The sequence below is a fragment of the Cervus canadensis genome, chromosome 20, assembly GCF_019320065.1.
Source record: "Cervus canadensis isolate Bull #8, Minnesota chromosome 20, ASM1932006v1, whole genome shotgun sequence".
Lineage (NCBI taxonomy): Eukaryota > Metazoa > Chordata > Mammalia > Artiodactyla > Cervidae > Cervus > Cervus canadensis.
Genome location: NC_057405.1, coordinates 8,672,556 through 8,692,564, shown reverse-complemented (window position 1 = coordinate 8,692,564; position 20,009 = coordinate 8,672,556). Strand labels below are relative to the sequence as shown.

Sequence of the window (20,009 nt, the reverse complement as noted above, 5' to 3'; positions counted from 1 at the left end):
ATTGGGATTTTATTATGCAGTCATATTTTATTGAATCTTTGGCCATGTGGTTGAATTCAATCTCCAGCACCCCTCCTTCCCCAGAGGATGAAGCCCCAGTCACATTGATCTAATCGCATCGGTCTTTCAGGGTTAGTGTAGCCTCATCACAAGTCATCTCATTAACAAAGAAGATTTAGGAGCCAATCATAAGTCACTTCATTAGCAAAATCTCAGGTCTAGCCTTAGAGTCCCACATAACAAAGACACTCCTATCACTCAGGAAGTTTCAAGGGTACAGAAGTTGTCTCCCAGGAATCAGGGACAGAGACCAGCCACTTTCTTCATTATACTACAGCTATCCTTATTCTGAGGCAAAGTTCTAGAAACATGTAAAACTGTAAACAAAAAATTCAGTAACTGAGAAAAGATAGAGTTTAATCTGTCGATCAAGAGGACTAGAGGCTACTGTATGAATACTGATAATTAGCAGGAGCTAACCATTTCAGTGGAGTTGCAAATTTTAGAAGTTTCATTAAATTTTATACTCAAGCTAATAATGTCACTCATATTACTAAAAATTATAGTAGCTAACATTTACAGATATTTTTTAGAGTCCACAGCTTTTCATTATCTGAGTCTTTGCCAGGAAAGAACCTTTCATATTCTTGTTGGGCTCTGCTACTTTGCAGGGTATAAGTGCTTCTCTTTCTGGTCTCCCAACTCAATTTACCTGAGGTTTCTGTTTATCAATTTTTTACACAATACACAGTTATATTTCAAAACATATCCATAACAATATGTTCTAGGCCTTTGTTCATTGCCATTTGGGCACATTTTACAGAATCTTTTGCTCTATTTTGTGTTACCTTAAACTTCAGGCTGTAATAAAAACCTTAATTTATAAATAGAAGCTCAGTTTCAGGAAACCTTAAACTGATACCTATGCAATTTCTTACCATTCCTTTTCTTCAATTGTAAAATAAGTCATAAATAATGTAGTCTGAAAAAATTGGAAAATATTTTAATTATTAAATATTAATGTATACCCCTTACTACACAAAGATGATCCCCTCCATTGCCCAGCTCTTATCAATCTATTATTCCTATTATTAAAGGAATAGTAATCATTACCTACATGCTACAAAAGAAGTACACAAAGAATAGTATAGAAATACAAAGGATAAATTGTTTCACTGCCTCAAGAATCAAGTAATATTTGAGTTTTTAAATACAAACATTAAAATGAATCTGAAAAAATAATTTAAGGAAATTTTTTTTAAATGAAGAGACCTAAGAAAAGCAGTTTTGTTTGGCCAGAACATGGTTAAAGATGAGACTAGATATAGGCAGAAGCTTGACCATAAGCTATCTTTCATTTCATGCTCAGATAGTGGAAGTTTTAAGGGTATAGAAGTTGCCTCCCAAGAACCAGGGACAAAGACCAGACACTTTATTATACTACAGCTATGGACTTTCTGAAGTCCATAGAAAACTTTGAAGGATTTTATGTAGGCCTGTGTCATGATTAGATATATTTTAAAAGTTATTCTTGTGATAGTGTGAGAGAGAATTTTATCACTTGTAAAGTGATCTTATTGAATATTTTATGAAGGATAAATGATACATAGAAGTGTGCACAATAGAACTAACATATGACCCAGCAATCCCACTCTTGGGCATATATACAGAGAATATCTTAACTTGAAAAGATACAGGCAACCCAGTGTTCACTGTAGCACTATTTACAATAGCCAAGGCATGGAAGCAACCTGAACATCTATCAGCAGATGAAGGGATAAGGAAGATGTGGTATATATATATATACACAATGAAGTGATACTCAGCGATAAAAAAGAATCAAATAATGCCATTTGAAGCAACATGGGTGGGCCTAGACATTATCATCCTAAGTGAAGTAAATCAAGAAAGACAAATATCATGTAATATCTCTTCAATGTGGAATCTGAAAAAAAGAGATACAAGTGAACCTATATACAAAGCAGAAACAGATCCATAAATATAACAAACAAACTCATGGTTACCAATGGGACAGTGAGTGAGTGAAGAGTTCAGGTTAATGTATCCACAATATTGTATACAAATAAATAAGGACATACAGTACAGCACAAGGAATTGTACTCAAAATTGTGTAACAATAATGGAAAAGAATCTGAAAAAATGGATATATATGGATGTATAACTTTATCACTTTACAACTGAAACACCACTTCAGTTAAAAAGGACACACTTTGTAGCTCTACAGCTTTATCAATTTTCACCAAGAAGTCATACATATAACCAGAATACAGGTCAATACAGAGAACTCTGAACATTGTCAGTCCCACAGAAAGCCACTTGTAGCTTCTCCCAGCTACTTATACTCCTCCTCAAAGAGAAACAGTATCAGACTTCTGACATTTTATTCGTTCACAATGCTGTACAATATTGCACTCTTTAGAAATTTTATAATGTAGGTTACTTAATAAACCTATGGCTATTATAAATAATGATACTATGAACAGTCCTGTACATGTCTTATAGTGTTCATTTGCATATATTTCCGTGGAGTATACAGACTAGGTTATAGAATTCTGGGCCAGAGCATGCGTGTTTGTTTAAGTTTAGTGTATACTACCAAACAGATTTCTAAAACAGATTGAATTTGAGATTCTGTTAGTATTTAGGTGAGAGGTTAAATAGCAAGTATAAATACAGCTTAGACTCCTAGGAGAACAATATAGGAGGAGTATGCATGTATTAGTTATCAGCATCAAGGTGGTAGATAAAGCCATAAGGAGGGAATGTGATTGCTAGGCAGATAAAATAAAGGCTAAGAAGAGAAAGCAACAAGGAGAAAACCTAGGAAAAGCTTAATTTACTAAGTGGATGAGGAGAGAGAAACACACAAACTCTAGAAACGGAAAGTCACAGTTAAAAGAAAAAGATCAAAACCCTGATAATAGGCTAATTCAGAAATAACAGTTAAAATACACATTTTTGAAAAAAAAAAAAAAAAGTAAAAAAGGATTGAAATGTTTTCATTTGAATTGAATCCCTAGGAGGTCATTGGTAAACTCATAAAGACTTTGCCAGTGGAGGTAGGGATCACAGAACAGATGATTACAGCAAACTAGAAAGGATTCCCCGTGAAGAAGCAGAGGATTACATTTAGATTGCCTTTCTTTAGTGGAAGAGTGGGCACATGAAAGAGAGGCCTCTAAGGGAGATTGTGAAAATTGTTTGGAAAAATACCTTAGGTGTCTCTTAGACAAGTTTAGCGGTGCATGATTTCTGTTAGTTAATTTTTTCTATTTGTGGAATAACATTCTGCCTTATTTTTATACTATCTTCTGGCCATTGACCTTATAGAATGAATTGTACTGTGGCAAAATTAGTTTATTATAGAAACGCAAACTAAACAAAAGGGAAGAGGGTGGGGGGGGGATGCTTAATTAACAACATCCACAAGTTTCTATAAGATTATCCCCAAGTCATGCCAGGACTGCTACCCATGTCGCACACTGGTCCTGCCCCAGCAGCCCTGCTCAATAGAGCTTGAAATCAGCGAGAAACACAGGGACTCTGACAGCCGGGGTGATCACGGCCACCAAGTCTGTGCAAATAGTGGCAGCTATTTTGCTCACAGGAGAAATAAGGTTAGGGGAAATTTTAAAGAAATGCGAATACCATTGCTTTGTAGTAATTGGCTCTTGGCGATTCATGCTGGCCTGTTTCTGAAACCTACAGATTGAAAGCTTTAATGCCACTTTTCAGAAAACATCTCGTCTCTTAAATAATGAAAAGAGACCAAATGTCTATTAAAAGTAACCAACAGGAGTTTAGGTTCAGTTATTGTGTGGTTGTATGTAAGGTGTTTAGCACAAGTTTTTCCTCTAAAATAAGACTAAAGTCACTGCTTTCTATACATTTTTAGTTTAATGGTTAATTTATATGTATGCAAATAAAGGTATATATGTGTATGTGATTTTTAAGATTTTCATATTGTATCTATGAGTATTTTTCTTTATGTGTATATGTGCCTTAAAATACAGCCCTTACCTTCCATGCTTGTTTTATTTATTTATTTATCTATTTATTTATCTATTCTGTGATAATAACACTTAAGTTATTGGGTAAACTTGTTTCCTTGAATTTATTTTTGTACTGTAAGAATATATATTTGTCTGCAAACAAATTATACACATGTCCTATGACTGACAAAAGTGTATATATACAGGATTAGCTCTGTGAATCAAAACAGAGATCTTTTGCTAATAGCCAAAGAATTAGACTCTGTGCATTAAGGAGAACCTGAACATTAAGAATATAGGTGGTAAATTGAAAATTAAAGCAGTAAGTACAATCATAACTAATCTCATCATCATATTAAAATAGTTATGACAAAGGCTCTGAATTTAATGTGTAATTCATATATTTTAGTGCTACTGACATATTATTCATGATAATATAATCCATTGAGAAAAAAATATTCTTTGGCAAAATATTTTTAAAAGGTATGAATACTCTAAACCCTTTGTCTTCATGTATTCCTGAGAATTTATCATATAAACTAAACTCAAAGGTCTTAATGTGTCCTTACTGTGGCACAGTCAATGTAGCATTATCTATTGTATCAAAATGCTTAATAACACTAAAAATAATCCTAAAACATAGTGGCTTAGTCTCCTCGGGCTGCCATAACAGAATGTCACAGACTGTGAGGCTTAAACAGCAGAAAAGCAATTTCCCACAGCTTTGGAGGTTGAGACATCCGAGATCAAGGTGTCAGCTAATTTGGGTCCTGATAACTGTCTTCAGTGCTTGTGATTGGCTGTGTTCTCACTGGCTGTGTTTCTCTATGCCCCGACCAGTAACACTGAAGAAGCTGAAGTTGAGCGGTTCCATGAAGACCTACAAGACTTTCTAGACTAACACCCAAAAAGATGTCCCTTTCATTACAGAGGACTGAAATGCAAAAGTAGGAAGTCACAGGCAAAATTGGAGTAACAGGCAAATTTAGCCTTGGAGTACAGAATGAGGCAGGGCAAAGGCTAATAAAGTTTTAACATGAGAACGCACTGGTCAGAGCAAGCACCCTCTTGCAACAACACAAGAGAAGACTCCTGTGGACATCACTGGATGGCCAACACCAAAATCAGAGAGATCATATTCTTTGCAGTTAATGCTGGAAAAGCTCTATACAGCCAGCAAAAACAAGACCGGGATCAGACTGTGGCTCAGATCATGAACTCCTTATTGCCAAATTCAGACTGAAATTGAAGAAAGTGGGGAAAACCACTAGACCATTCAGGTATGATCTAAATCAAATCCCTTATGATTATACAGTGGAAGTAAGAAATAGATTTAGGGGACTAGATCTGATAGACAGGGTGCTAGATGAACTATGTAAGGAGGTTCATGACATTGTACAGGAGACAGGGATCAAGACCATCCCCATGGAAAAGAAATGCAAAACAGAAAAATGGCTCTCTAAGTAGGCCTTACAAATAGCTGTGAGAAGAAGAGAAGTGAAAAACAAAGGAGAAAAGGAAAGATATTCCCATTTGAATGCAGAGTTCCAAAGAATAGCAAGGAGAGATAAGAAAGACTTCCTCAGCAATCAATGAAAAGAAATAGAGGAAAATAATAGAATAGGAAAGACTAGAGATCTCTTCAAGAAAATCAGAGATACCAAGGGAAAATTTCATGTAAAGATGGGCTCAATAAAGGACAGAAATGGTAGGGACCTAACAGAAGCAGAAGATATTAAGAAGAGGTGGCAAGAATACACAGAAGAACTGTACAAAATAGATCTTCACAACCCAGATAATAATAATGGTGTGATCACTCACCTAGAGCCAGACATCCTGGAATGTGAAGTCAAGTGGGCCTTAGGAAGCATCACTACGGATAAAGCTAGTGGAGGTGATGGAATTTCAGTTGAGCTATTTCAAATCCTGAAAGATGATGCTGTGAAAGTGCTCCACTCAATATGCCAGCAAATTTGGAAAACTCAGCAGTGGCCACATGACTGGAAAAGGTCAGTTTTCATTCCAATCCCAAAGAAAGGCAGTGTAAAAGAATGCTCAAACTACTGCAAAATTGCACTCATCTCACATGCTAGCAAAGTAATGCTCAAAATTCTGCAAGCCAAGCTTCAGCAATACATGAACTGTGAATCTCAGATGTTCAAGCTGGTCTTAGAAAAGGTAGAGGAACAGAGATCAAATTGCCAACATCTGCTGGATTATCAAAAAAGCAAGAGAGTTCTAGAAAAACATCTATTTCTGCTTTATTGACTACGCCAAAGCCTTCGACTGTGTGGATCACAATAAACTGTGGAAAATTCTTCAAGAGATGGGAATACCAGACCACCTGACCTGCCTCTTGAGAAACCTGTATGCAGGTCAGGAAGCAACATTTAGAACTGGACATGGAACAACAGACTGGTTCCAGATAAGGTAAATAAGTTAAATAAGCACTGTCACCCTGTTTATTTAACTTACATGCAGAATACATCATGAGAAACACTGGACTGGATGAAGCACAAGCTGAAATCAAGATTGCTGGGAGAAATATCAATAACCTCAGATATGCAGATGACACCTCCTTTATGGCTGAAAGTGAAGAACTAAAGAGCCTCTTGATGAAAGTGAAAGAGGAGACTGAAAAAGTTGGCTTAAAGCTCAACATTCAGAAAACTAAAATCATGGCATCTGGTCCCATCACTTCATGGCAAATAGATAGGGATACAATGGAAACAGTGAGAGACTTTACTTTTCTGGGCTCCAAAATCACTGCAGATGGTGACCACAGCTATGAAATTAAAAGATGTTTACTCCTTGGAAGGAAACTTATGACCAACCTAGACAGCATGTTAAAAAGCAGAGTCATTACTTTACCAACAAAGTCCGTCTAATCAAGACTATGGTTTTTCCAGTAGTCATGTATGGATGTGAGAGTTGGACTATAAAGAATGCTGAGCGCCGAAGAATTTATGCTTTTGAACTGTGGTGTTGGAGAAGACTCTTGAGAGCCCCTTGGACTGCAAGGAGATCCAATCAGTCCATCTTAAAAGAAATCAGTCCTGAGTGTTCTTGGAAGGACTGATGTTGAAGCTGAAACTCCAATAATTTGGCCACCTGATGCGAAGTGCTGACCTATTTGAAACGACCCTGATGCTGGGAAAGATTGAAGGCAGAAGAAATAGAGGATGACAGAGGATGAGATGTTTGGTTGGCATTACTGACTCAATGGAGATGAGTTTGAGTAGTTTCTGGGAATTGATGATGGACAGGGAGGCCTTGCGTGCTGTGGTCCATGGGCTCACGAAGATTCGGACATTGCTGAGAGACTGTATTGTACTGAATTGTGTTCTAATTGTGTCCCCTTGTGGCAGAGAGAGAGAGTGTTCATGACACTCAGTACCAGGAAAACAAACAACCTAATCAAAAGGTGGGCAAAAGACCTAGACAGACATTTCTCCAAAGAAGATGTACAAATGGCTGATAAACACATGACAAGATGCTCAACTTAACTCACTATTAGAGAAGTGAAAATCAAAACTACAACGAGGTATCATCTCACATCTGTCAGAAAGGTCATCATTAAAAAGTCTTCAAACAACAAATGCTGGAGAGGGTATGGAGAAAAGGGAACACTTTTACACCGTTGCTGGAAATGCAGACTGGTGCAGCCACTATGGAGAACAGTGTAGAGATTCCTTAAAAAACTTGGCCTAGAACTGCCATACCACTTAGCAATCTGTCTACTGGGCATACATAGAGAAAATCAGAATTTAAAGAGACACATGTACCCCAATGTTCATTGTAGCATTATTTACAATAGTTAGGACATGGAAGCAACCTAGATGTCTATTGATAGACGAATGGAAAAGGAAGCTGTGATATATATACACCATGGAATATTACTCAGCTATAAAAAGGAATTCATTTGAATCTGTTCTAATGAGATAGCTGAACCTGGAACCTATCATACAGAATTAAGTGAGTCAGAAAGAGAAAGACAAATACTGTATATTAATACATACATGTGGAATTTAGAAAGATGGTACCGGCGAGCTTACATGCAGGGCTGCAAAGGAGACATAAAGAACAGACTTTTGGATTCAGTGGGAGGAGTCGAGGGTGGGATGATTTGAGAGAATAGCACTGAAGCATGTACATTACCATATGGAAAATAGAAGACCAGTGTAAGTTCCCTGCAAGAAGCAGTGCACCCAAAGCCAGTGCTCTGGGACAACCCAGAGGGAAAGGGTGAGGAGGGAAGAGGGAGGGGGGTCAAGATGGGTAAGACACTTGTATACCTGTGGCCAATTAATGTTGATGTATGGTAAAGACCATCACATTATTGAAATGTAATTATCCTCCAATTAAAACTAATTAACTGAAGAAAAAAGAAAAAAGATTGTACCTTTAAAAAAAAGAGAGAGAAACAAACTCTCTGGTGCCACTTCTCATGAAAACACTAGGCTGATAAAGTCAGAATCATCATTTGCAATCTCATTTAACACTGAGTACTTCCTTAGAGTCCCCATCTCCAAATACAGCCACAATGGGGGTTATGGCTTCAATATTTAAATTTGGCAACAAACATTCTTTCCTTAGAAGATTCATGACTTCATTAAAGTAATGTTTAGAAGGATTGGATAGAAATGTGGGAAAATGTTTAGAAGATACGTTAAAAGAAAAGACAAAATTTATGTATAGTATGATGTGAAATATATTCCAATATATTGATTTGAAAGAGGCTTGAAAAATAGTCAAAATAAATGTGAACCATTGAAGTGCTTTATTTAGAATTAAGTAAAAGCATAGTCAATCTGATGTGACAGAATTATTATTTCAAGTAAAACAGAAATGGATTTTTTTCCATGAGGAAATATATATGAATCCCTACCTCACGTCATACAGAATCAATTTCATAAAGTTAAAGATTTGGTGTCAAAGACAACATAAAAACTGTTAAAACAAAATATTGAAAATTATCTTCATAGCTTCAGGGAAGGAAAGGATTCTTTTTTTTTTTTTTTTAAACCAAAAACATTTGGCTTAAATTTAAGTACATGATTTTAAGTAACCTTTCCTGACAATAGTTAGCAAGAACTAACTTCCCCCAAGAATCCTGATAATTTGTGATGTGTCCGTATCATAAGCAGGTAGAAGGAACATCCCATTCTCAATATGGGGCATATTTGCACTAGTCAAACAAATCAATTAAATATGTAAAAAGAAAATGGGGAATTAGAACACAGCAGGCTCTTTTGTTTTTAAAATTAGTTGATTAATTAGTAGGCTGAGGAAAGAATGTCTTAAGCAAAACATATAATGTAGAAAGTATAAAAGAAAAATACATTTTAGTACATTGAGCATAAGACTATAACTACTGTTCATATTTCTTTTCTCAATGGATTGAAAAGTCACACTCGGAACCTGACAAGTCATATTTGGAACATAATTGGAAAAAGATATTCGCTGTTGCCATACTGTTGACAATGGATTGTCATTTAGAAAGTATAAAGTATTCCTCTAAGGCAAAACAAAGAAAAGAAGCAATTTAATGGAAATAGGAGTTCAGTTCAGTTGCTCAGTTGTGTCCGACTCTTTGAGACCCCATGGACTGCAGCATGCCAGGCCTCCCTGTCCATCACCAGCTCCTGGAGTTTACTCAAACTCATGTCCATTGAGTCAGTGATGCCATCTAACAATCTCACCCTCTGTCATCCCCTTCTCCTCCTGCCTTTAATCTTTCCCAGCATCAGGGTCTTTTCAAATGAGTCAGTTCTTAGCATCAGGTGGTCAAAATAGTGGAGTTTCAGCTTCAGCATCAGTCCTTCCAATGAATATTTAGGACTGATTTCCTTTAGGATGGACTGGAATAAGAGTGGCCAGTAGGAATAAGCGTGTGTTTACCCTCATTAGTTATTATGAAATACAAATGAAAACCACAATAATTTATATTTTCATCCTGCCAGATTAGCAAGAATAAAGAAGTCTGATAGTATTATCTATTAATTAGATATGAAGCAATCAAATTTTATGAACAATTATCTATTACTTTAAAAATGATGTAGCAGATTTGAAATGCTCAGATCCTAAACTTAGTAATCCATTACTTAGTAAATCTTATAGAAATTCTCTTGCATGTGTGTTCCTGAAGACTTTGACAAGCTTATGGACAGCAGCACTCTAAGAGTAGAATAATATCAAAATGCCTATAGTGTCTTCCTAGATTAGGTTAATTATTCTACCCAACATCTAAACACCACTTCTTGAATTGTTACCAACTTATCAGAATGTTCTTTCTGTTGGGAAAAAAAAATATGTATTTCAATGTTCTATACTTGTTTTTACAATTGTCTTTCTATAGGACATGTGTGGCATTTGTAAATAATAAATTGAAAGGGGGAAAAGAAAACTAGAATTATTGCCTATCAGCCCACCTGAGAAACTTAAGATTCAATTTGACTTGATAATAATTTGCTTAAAAAACTCCCCATATTTTTAATTCTGCAATAATTTATGCCTAAGTAAAGTCCCACATTTCAAACAGTTATTGACAAATTTTCAGTGTAATATTTTAGGTGACTACTGGATTTTCTTGGGGCAGACTGAATTAAAACTGTTCTCCTAATGCAGAATACATCATGACAAACGCTGGACTGGAAGAAGCACAAGCTGGAATTAAGATTGCCGGGAGAAATATCAATAACCTCAGATATGCAGATGATACCACCCTATGGCAGAGAGTGAAGAGGAACTAAAAAGCCTCTTGATGAAAGTGAAGGAGGAGAGTGAAAAAGTTGGCTTAAAGCTCAACATTCAGAAAACTAAGATCATGGCATCTGGTCCCATCACTTCATGGCAAATAGATGGGGAAACAGAGGAAACAGTATCAGACTTTATTTTTTGGGGCTCCAAAATCACTGCAGATGGTGACTGCAGCCATGAAATTAAAAGACGCTTACTCCTTGGAAGGAAAGTTATGACCAACCTAGACAGCATATTAAAAAGCAGAGTCATTACTTTGCCAACAAAGGTCCGTCTGGTCAAGGCTGTGGTTTTTCCAGTGGTCATGTATGGATGTGAGAGTTGGACTAGAAAGAAAGCTGAGTGCTGAAAAATTGATGCTTTTGAACTATGGTGTTGGAGAAGACTCTTGAGAGTCCCTTGGACTGCAAGGAGATCCAACCAGTCCATCCTAAAGGAGATCAGCCCTGGGTGTTCATTGGAAGGACTGATGTTGAAGCTGAAACCCCAATCCTTTGGCCACCTCATGTGAAGAGTTGACTCATTGGAAAAGACCCTGATGCTGGGAAAGATTGAGGGTAGGAGGAGAAGGGGGTGACAGAGGAGGAGATGGCTGGATGGCACCACCGACTCGATGGGCATGAGTTTGAGTAAACTCCGGGAGGTGGTGATGGACAGGGAGGCCTGGTGTGCTGCAGTTCATGGGGTCGCAAAGGGTAGGACACAACTGAGTGACTGAACTGAACTGAACTGAATGTTTTGATAATTTTAGCATTTGCCCAAATTGTTCATTTCTTGACAAAGTAATATAACTAAGAGTTGCATTTGAGTATTTGCTTTGAATTTCCAAATGGTCTCAGCTAGCAGGTATGAGACACATGCAATTAAGTTTGAAAGATAACTAGCAACAGACCCTGGCTCTTTTCCCAAATCCTTCTAGTCACAAAGTAACTAACTGTCCTTTTATAAGTAACTTTTAAGAATGCCATACATGGTACTTGGTGGTAAAACGAAGTGCACTAGAAACCAAGTTATAAGAGACAGTGAATTCCTTCTGGTCTTGGGCTGTGTTCATTGAATTGGCCAGTGGTTCTCAGGCCAAGCAGTGAATTGGCTGCAGAGACCCTGCCACAGACAGAACTAGAACACCGGGCTGATCAAAGTATGTGAAAATGTGTCAAAAATTACTGTTTTTTATTTGTTATTGCTAAATCAATACAGATTTTACAGTCTAATGTATACGATTATACATTCTTTTCATTTTTAATAATACTATTTTGAAAATAATTTTTGAATTGAAGTATTTCATAGGTATATTTAAATAGTATATGCATTTTCCCGTCAGTATATATTTTAAAAATTACATGTTATTTTTTACTCTTTTTTTACACCTTTTTACTCTCTAAAATGGACAATACTTAAATGGTGACTCCATTTATATTTCATTTTCACTATCCCATTTGTCTAATATACATAATTATAAGACATATTTTCACAGGAATTATATGCCAGATATATTTAACCTTCACATTGATCCCATCAAGTAGACTGTGTTCCTCTTTAACAGATTAGCAAAATGATGCCTAGAGAAGTTTAATAATAATTCTGCAAAGAAGTGAGTTAGAATCTGATTTTGAGAAGTTCACATCTCGTGCTTTCAACCTCTGCTGTCACTCATGAATTTCTCTGTGCCGTCGTGAGTTCTCTAAGTGCCAGGAAATCTCAGAACATGTAAAATAAAAGTATATTGCAAAAAACATGAATTGAATTTAGGCATGAATTTTGCAATACAAAATGCACAGGTTTCTTCAACGTTGTTCAGATCATGGGAGCCAGGGTAGAATATATATCTATGATAGAATGTATTCCTGGTTCTCTTGAGAACCTGTTTTAGAGAAATGTATATATAGGGGGAATAGTGGGGTGGGTGTGTATAATAAATATATGGCTGTAATAAATATAAAACCAACAAAATGTATCTGTTTAGAGAATACTTGAAATTAACCATGCAAATAATGAAACACATTATAGCTCTGTTCTGTGAAAATGTAAAAAGTGGGTGTTTTTCTCTTAGGGGAGAAGACAAAATGAAAACTACACCATCATCTTACAAATACAGCTAAGATCACATATCAGACTGTGACTCCCATCACAGGTTTTTGTGAGGCAATCGTATGGTTCAAAATAATCTAGAACTGATTTTAAAGTATCTCTGTCTACTTGCAAAGATGTTATTTTAGAAGAATACAAAATGCTTGATAAAGCATAACATAAAGGAAACAAAATGAAGTGACTAATTCTCAGTAGTTTAAAAAAAAAAAAGCATGAGTTTAATATTAAATTCCTCTTCTGGAGCTTAGATGTGATGAAAGCATAGTGGCAGAGGACAAAGATACCCTAAATAATGAGGCAATAACCTAAGCAGCTCTAGAGACCAAGCTGCTTCCAAATTGTTAATGAAATGCTTAAGGTGTCACTTCCTACTTCAGGCCATTTTGATTTTGAGATCAGTTCTTCTTCTTGTACTCCCCAACAGCTCCACTGGCTCGAGAAACATCACTCCATCTCCTACCAATCCAAAGCAAGACAAGTGATGTCTTTTTCCCGAGGCAAGGGCCCCATTGGGAACCAGTAGGACACTGCTTGATCTATCAGGTTGTTCTAGTTACCATTAGGCTAACACAGACTATGGACCAAGTCACATCAAGGCCAGCAACCGTTTTTTTCCCTAAGAATGCTACATATTCCCACCTAAGTAATTGGTTTCTGGAATGAAAATAGTTTCAAGAAATAACTACAAAATACGTGACTTCTCTTCACAGGCAAAACATTCTTTGACATAAATTGTACCAATGTTTTCTTTTGTTAGTTTCCCAAGGCAAGAGAAATAAAAACAGAAATAAATAAATGGGACCTAATCAAACTCACAAACTTTTGCACAGCAAAGAAAACCATAAACAAAATGAAAACAAAACCTACAGAATGGGAGAAAATATTTACAAACAATGAGACTGACAAGGGCTTAAAATTGTATAGGGCTTAGAAGTTATATATTTCCAAAATATATAAGCAGTTCATGCAACTTAACAACAACAACAACAAAAACAAAACCCAAATAACGCAATTGAAAAACTAGCAGAAGACCAAAATAGACATTTTTCCAAAGAAGAACTACAGATGGCCAATAGGCACATGAAAAGATGCTCAACACTGCTAACGGTTAGAGAAATACAGGTCAAAAGTACAATGAGGTACCACCTCACCCCAGTCAGAATGGCCATCATTAAAAAGTCTACAGATAACAAATGCTGGAGAGGGTATGGAGAAAAGGGAATCCTCCTGTACTGTTCCTGGGAGTGTAAGTTGGTGCAGCCACTGTGGAAAACAGTATGGAAGGTCCTCAGAAATCTAAAAATAGAATTATCATTTGATCCAGCAAGTCACTTCTGAGCATCTAGTCAGATAAAACTATTAATTATAAAAGAAACATGCCCGACTGTGTTCATAGCAGCACTATTCACAATAGCCAAGACGTGAGAACATCCTAAATGTCCATCCACAGAGGAGTGGATTAAAGATGTGGTATATATACAGTGTAATATTACTCAGCCATAAAAAGAACAAAATAATGCCAGCAACATGGATGGACCTAGAGATTATCATCGTAAACGAAGTAAGTCAGAGAAAGACAGATGCCACAGGACATCACTTACATGTGGGACGTAAAGCATAGTACAAATGAATCAAACTAGGAAACAGAAGCAGAATCACACACATAGAGAACAGACGGGTGGTTACCACGGGAAGGGTTTTGGGGAGGGGTGAATGGGGATGAGAGGTGGGGTTAGCGGCTGTAAGCTTTTATGCATAGAATGGGTAAACAACAAGGTCCTATTGTACAGTGCAGAGAATTATATTCAATATCCTATGATAAACCATAATGGACAAGAATATAAAAGCAATGTGTGTGTGTATATATATGTGTGTGTGTGTGTGTGTGTGCATGTGTGTGTGTATGTGTGTATAACTGAACCACTTCACTACATAGCAGAAATTAACACAACATTGTAAGTCAATTACACTTCAATAAAAATATCAATAAAAATTTTAATCTTAACTTGAAAATCATCACTAACTTCTATTGAAAAACATCACAAGCTTAAAAAATTCACAAGAATGTCTTTCTATTTTATTATTTTATTTATTTGGTTTCCATTTCCATGGAAACAGAATAGAAATTGAAGCTAGAGGCCAGAAGCAGATTGGAAATATTTTTTTTTTAACTTTGTTAGCTATCTGTTAGAGGTGACAGACATTGCCAGTATGTTATAGGTTTAAAAATAATAATAATACAAGCAAAGAGTAGAAGAAAAAAAAAAAAGATTTCCACAATTCAATGGGCTAGAGTTTTTCGCTGTCAAAAACCTAAGGAAGATTCTTCGATAAATGATAATGTACAAAAATATACTCCTTTTTAGTAAATGTCATTGAATATTTTGAATATTTCCACAGTAAAAACATAATACACGAAACAGATTTTTAAGTTAATTTCTGTAACTGTCAATAACCAGAAAAGCCATTTAATTTTGGTTTAAATCAAATATGTAGAAATTCAAGAAAATATAGAAAACAACAAAGAAGATAAAATAGATAATCTGAGTTCTCTTTGAGTCTCCGTGATACCTAACCCCAGCACAAACACACAATCTTCATCATCTTCCCTCACTGGGAACTTACCTTCTAAGATTGAAGCCACCGTTTCAATGTAAGATATTTTTGATAGTGCTAGAAATCTTGCAGCCACCTAAAAAAGGAATGTAGGGCATGTAACTCACACCTGCATAGGATAATAAGCTTCTAGAAATATCTAATAAAGCTGCTTATTCCTGTGTTCCTTAACCGTCCATTTATACCACTGAAAAGGCACGAGGACTCATGCTTACTACTAAATAATAAATCCTGAGCCTACCGGTGAGAGAAAACATTTGGTTAACCAGTGGAAGTATAAAAAGAGCTTAAAGGGCTAGGCGTATTTTAAAATTTTTATTTAAGAAACTATGTCTCCCAATTAGGTAAGATTTAAATATATCACAAGTCTGCCTCTAGGAGTCCTCAATGAGGAGACTAGGAAAAAAACTTCTGTGACAATGTATTTTAACTAAAAACCTTGCAAATTGTATGTATTACAGTATTTGGAATGAGTGGAGAGTAACTTGGAAATAATTGTTTGTAGACATTTTAAATTTCCTTCTGTCATGTAGTGATTAGTTTCTCAGCACATTACCTTGGTCAACTATATCTAAAATCTACACATAATTATACATTTCTGTTAAATCAAATAAAGCATTCTCTTTTCCTCATGAGTATGAATTTTTATCCATCACATTATTTGGAGGTTACTCAGCTAAACATATCTAATCACTAGTGGAATAATTATTTCTAAGTCAAAAAATGATGACATTTTCCTAATTTTCTATTTTTCTTCAATTTTCTTCTTTTCTCTTTTGACCCAAAGGTATCACATGTCTGTTTATTTATGCAATTATTGAACATTTTTATTCTGCAGCTGCTATGTCTTTTCCGTATTTAATTTCATTTCTGTGTTTGTCTTGAGGTGTGAAGTTCTAAAGACAGAGATTGTGCCAAAAGAATTCTTTCTCATAGCCCTTAGAAGGGGGTCCTGTGAATTTATATCCTGAAGCTACAGTATTTATTATTATACATCACTGTAAGAGGATATCAAATTTTCTAGTCTCTTTTAGTCTTATGTCTTCATCTTTCTCTTCCTGGATTAGAAAGTCTTTTATTTTTAACTAGCTTTTTAAAAATTTCAGAGCCTCGTAGTGGGAATAGAGAGTTACAATAACTAGATTTCAGGAAATTAAGATCAATTGTATATATTGATGTAACAAGGAGACTATTAATCCTAGTATATTTTTAATTGTTAATTAATTCAATACAAAAAATTCTTTATTCTTTATATTTCAATATGTATATATACTGGAGAAGGGAATGGCAACCCACTCCAGTAGTCTTGCCTGGAGAATTCTAGGGACAGAGGAGCCTTGCCAGCTACAGTCTAAGGTGTTGGAAAGAGTAGGACAGGACTGAGTGACTCACACACACACACACACACACACACGTATATATAAGGGACTGCAATCATCTATACAATTAAGGGGTTGAGTGTGCAAGCTAGCACTTGATTACGTCTTCACTACTGAATCTAAAATGAGACTAAGCTACAGATTGAGTTTCAACTCATAGACCTTGCCTCTTTATTTCAATCCAAAAGTCAGAGTTCATCAGAATTTAGCCTTAGGCATGACCTCACCTGTTACCTACAAAGTTATGCTTTCATGGTTTCTGTGTACATACTAGGAAAATGCAATCAAGAATGACCTCTGAAATGTTCCAGTGGTTTTATACAAAGTGGAATCAGACATGATGCACATATTACTGCCAACTACATATTTATCTATAATTTATTTATTTTAAACCTATGGTTTAGAAACTCTACAAATAAGTGCTTTAGTCTATAATAAGTTTAAAATGTGTATGTATATGTGTCATATTCACTTGAATGTATTTTACTATCCAAATCATCTCATTATCAAACATAATATTTTTTTTTTATTTAAAATTGCTGATACAAATTGCATTAGCCATCTTAGTCCAAAAGGACTGAATAGTTTACATTCCAGGAATTTTGCTAGAGATACATAAATGATGCTCTGGCATGCTGTTATAATCCACATGAATCAGTTTAACCTTATTTTTTTAAACTTCAGAAAACATCCTTATGAGGATGTTTAGTTCTTTATAAAGCAGAAGCTTCTGCAGGTACTGAACTCATATATTTTGATATGACAAAATGAAAAAAAAATGTTATAAAATTAATGAACCATAGAAATGTATTTAAGGAGATAGCTCGACCTGAAAATCGCTAGCATTTTTCCAGGTACTCTATTCCCAGATGCTCATCCCTTAAAACGCAAATTCTTTGTCTTATCATGATGAATTCCTAGAAGGCATATTTACCTTATGCTGTTCTGCTACAGTGTCTGACTGTTTGTGATCCAATGGACAGCAGCCTGCCAGGGTCCTCTGTCCATGGGATTTCCCAGCCAAGAATACTGGGGTGGGTTGCCATCTCCTTCTCCAGGGGATCTTCGTGACCCAGGGATTGAACCCATGCCTCCTCCTTGGCAGGAAATTCTTTAACACTGAGTCACCGGGGAAACCCCATGTACACCTTATATTTTGCCTTAACAAATGGTGCATATTCTCAGTCAAAGGAGATAGTGGAGAAAGTGAGAAAGAGAAAATGAGGAGATACTTCCCTAGTGCTTATGACCCTTAGATTATTTCATGCAAATCTAACTCCTTGTTTTCTCTCTGGTTCTTATTATCATAGTGGCTTTGAGGCAAGAGCTAGATGGCCCCAGACTGAGCAGCTAGAGTTCGTCCCCTGTGGACAGTTACTCCAAAATACAGAAGTGAAAGAGGAGCTGAGTCCTGCCCAGATTAAGAGATAAAAGACCACACATTGCTCATTCTCCAAGTCAAGGAGACCTTTTTGACTACACATGTGCAGAAAGGCTTCTTGAAGGTCAAAAAGGAAGTGATGTCAAACTACTCATAGACCTTTTTGCTAGAATCCATCTTGGCTAAAACACGTCCACGCACACAGAGGATAATCTTGACATAAACCAATAGCAACTTGGAATCAAGCAAAGCAAGATGATTGGCCAGAGGCAACTCAGAAGAAATGCCCCAAAATAAGTGATTCAAACTTCCAGGAGGGAGTCAGTCTCTCTGAGCTTGCCTTTGTGTGTCTATTTACATACATTTTCCTCCTAATAAACAGTTTAGTTGTCTTAGGACTTCCGTTTCTTTGCTAAAATTCATCTGCAAAGTCATACAGGCTCGATCCTTATCACTGACCACTGGTCTAGGGTAAGCTAGGATTCAGCATTCCCACTACCACCACCTGACTTCAACCTCTGGCCAGGAACCAAAATCCCGCTTCAAGACACTGCGGCCAAGGTCACCTGAGATCAATTTTGCTCTTATTCAGTCATATTAAATTGGGGAAGAAGAATTTACTAAAATCATTTATATGTTGAGTCTTGGAAACAGGATTGTGATTCATGTACAAATTCTAACTGAAAATTACAGTACTGAGCACCAGGAAAACCTAGACTAACATAGTATAAAACCATGTATGTGGATCATTATATCACTCATTCCACAAATATTTCTTGATAAGCTATGTGCCCAAAACTCTTCCAGTTAGTGAACTTGACAGACTAGGTTGCTACCTTTAATGTGCTTACATTCTAGTGGAGGAGACCAACAATAAACTAGCACAGAGCATAATATTTCAAGCTAGAGTGGCTAGTGCCATTAAAGCAATTACCTACATATTGACTGGTAGTTCTAGGCAGAGAGGCTGAGGTCCTAATGTAAACAACCTATAATGCTCATTGAAATTAAGGAGACATTAAAATATGCTTTTGAGAGTATAACTCAGCTATAAAAAGAATAAGATATTGCCATTTGCAGCAACATGAATGGACCTAGAGGATATCACATGAAGTGAAGAGAGAGAAAGATGAATGTGATATCACTCATATACAGAATTTAAAAAAAAGAACAAATTTATGGTTACCAAAGGGGAAAAGAAATGGTATAAATTAGGAGTTCCAAATTAACAGATATGTACTACTATATATAAAACAGATAAGCAACAAGGATTTACTGTACTGCACAGGGAACAACATTCAATATAGGTAATAACTTATCATGGAAAATAGCCTGAAAATATATAAATATGTAACTAAATCACTTTGCTGTATATTTGAAACTAACACAATATTGTAAATAAACTATACTTCAATTTAACATAATCGACTGGGGGAATTTTGCAGAAACTAACGCCCATGGCTGGCACTTTGTTATGTGAGTGAATATTGAAATGTCTCCAGTCAATAATGTCCAGGTAACAAAAGAAACATTAATACATCTCTGGTAAGTTGTTAAAGAAAAAAAAGGGGGGGGGGTGGTTTTAAAAATAGCAGTGTGGAAATGTTTACTGTATAAATGCTTCACAAAAAAAAATAGCTTTCAAAATTTTATGCCAGGAAGGCAAGTACCCAAACATATAAACAGGTTAGTGGTTTTAGAAGAAAAAAAAAAAAAAAAAGTAGTGTTGGGATGATATTAAAATCTTATTTTTCATTTCTCTATTGTATA

At 35.9% G+C, this 20,009-nt stretch overlaps 1 long non-coding RNA gene across 1 annotated transcript in view; it reads right to left on the bottom strand.

Annotated features, from left to right (window-relative positions):
* The window catches only part of LOC122422894, a 402,179-nt gene that overhangs the window by 144,868 nt on the left and 237,302 nt on the right, over positions 1-20,009 (bottom strand). Inside the window, exon 3 of the long non-coding RNA XR_006264002.1 lies at positions 15,489-15,555. This is a non-coding gene — a long non-coding RNA (uncharacterized LOC122422894). The remainder of the gene's footprint in view (positions 1-15,488; positions 15,556-20,009) is intronic.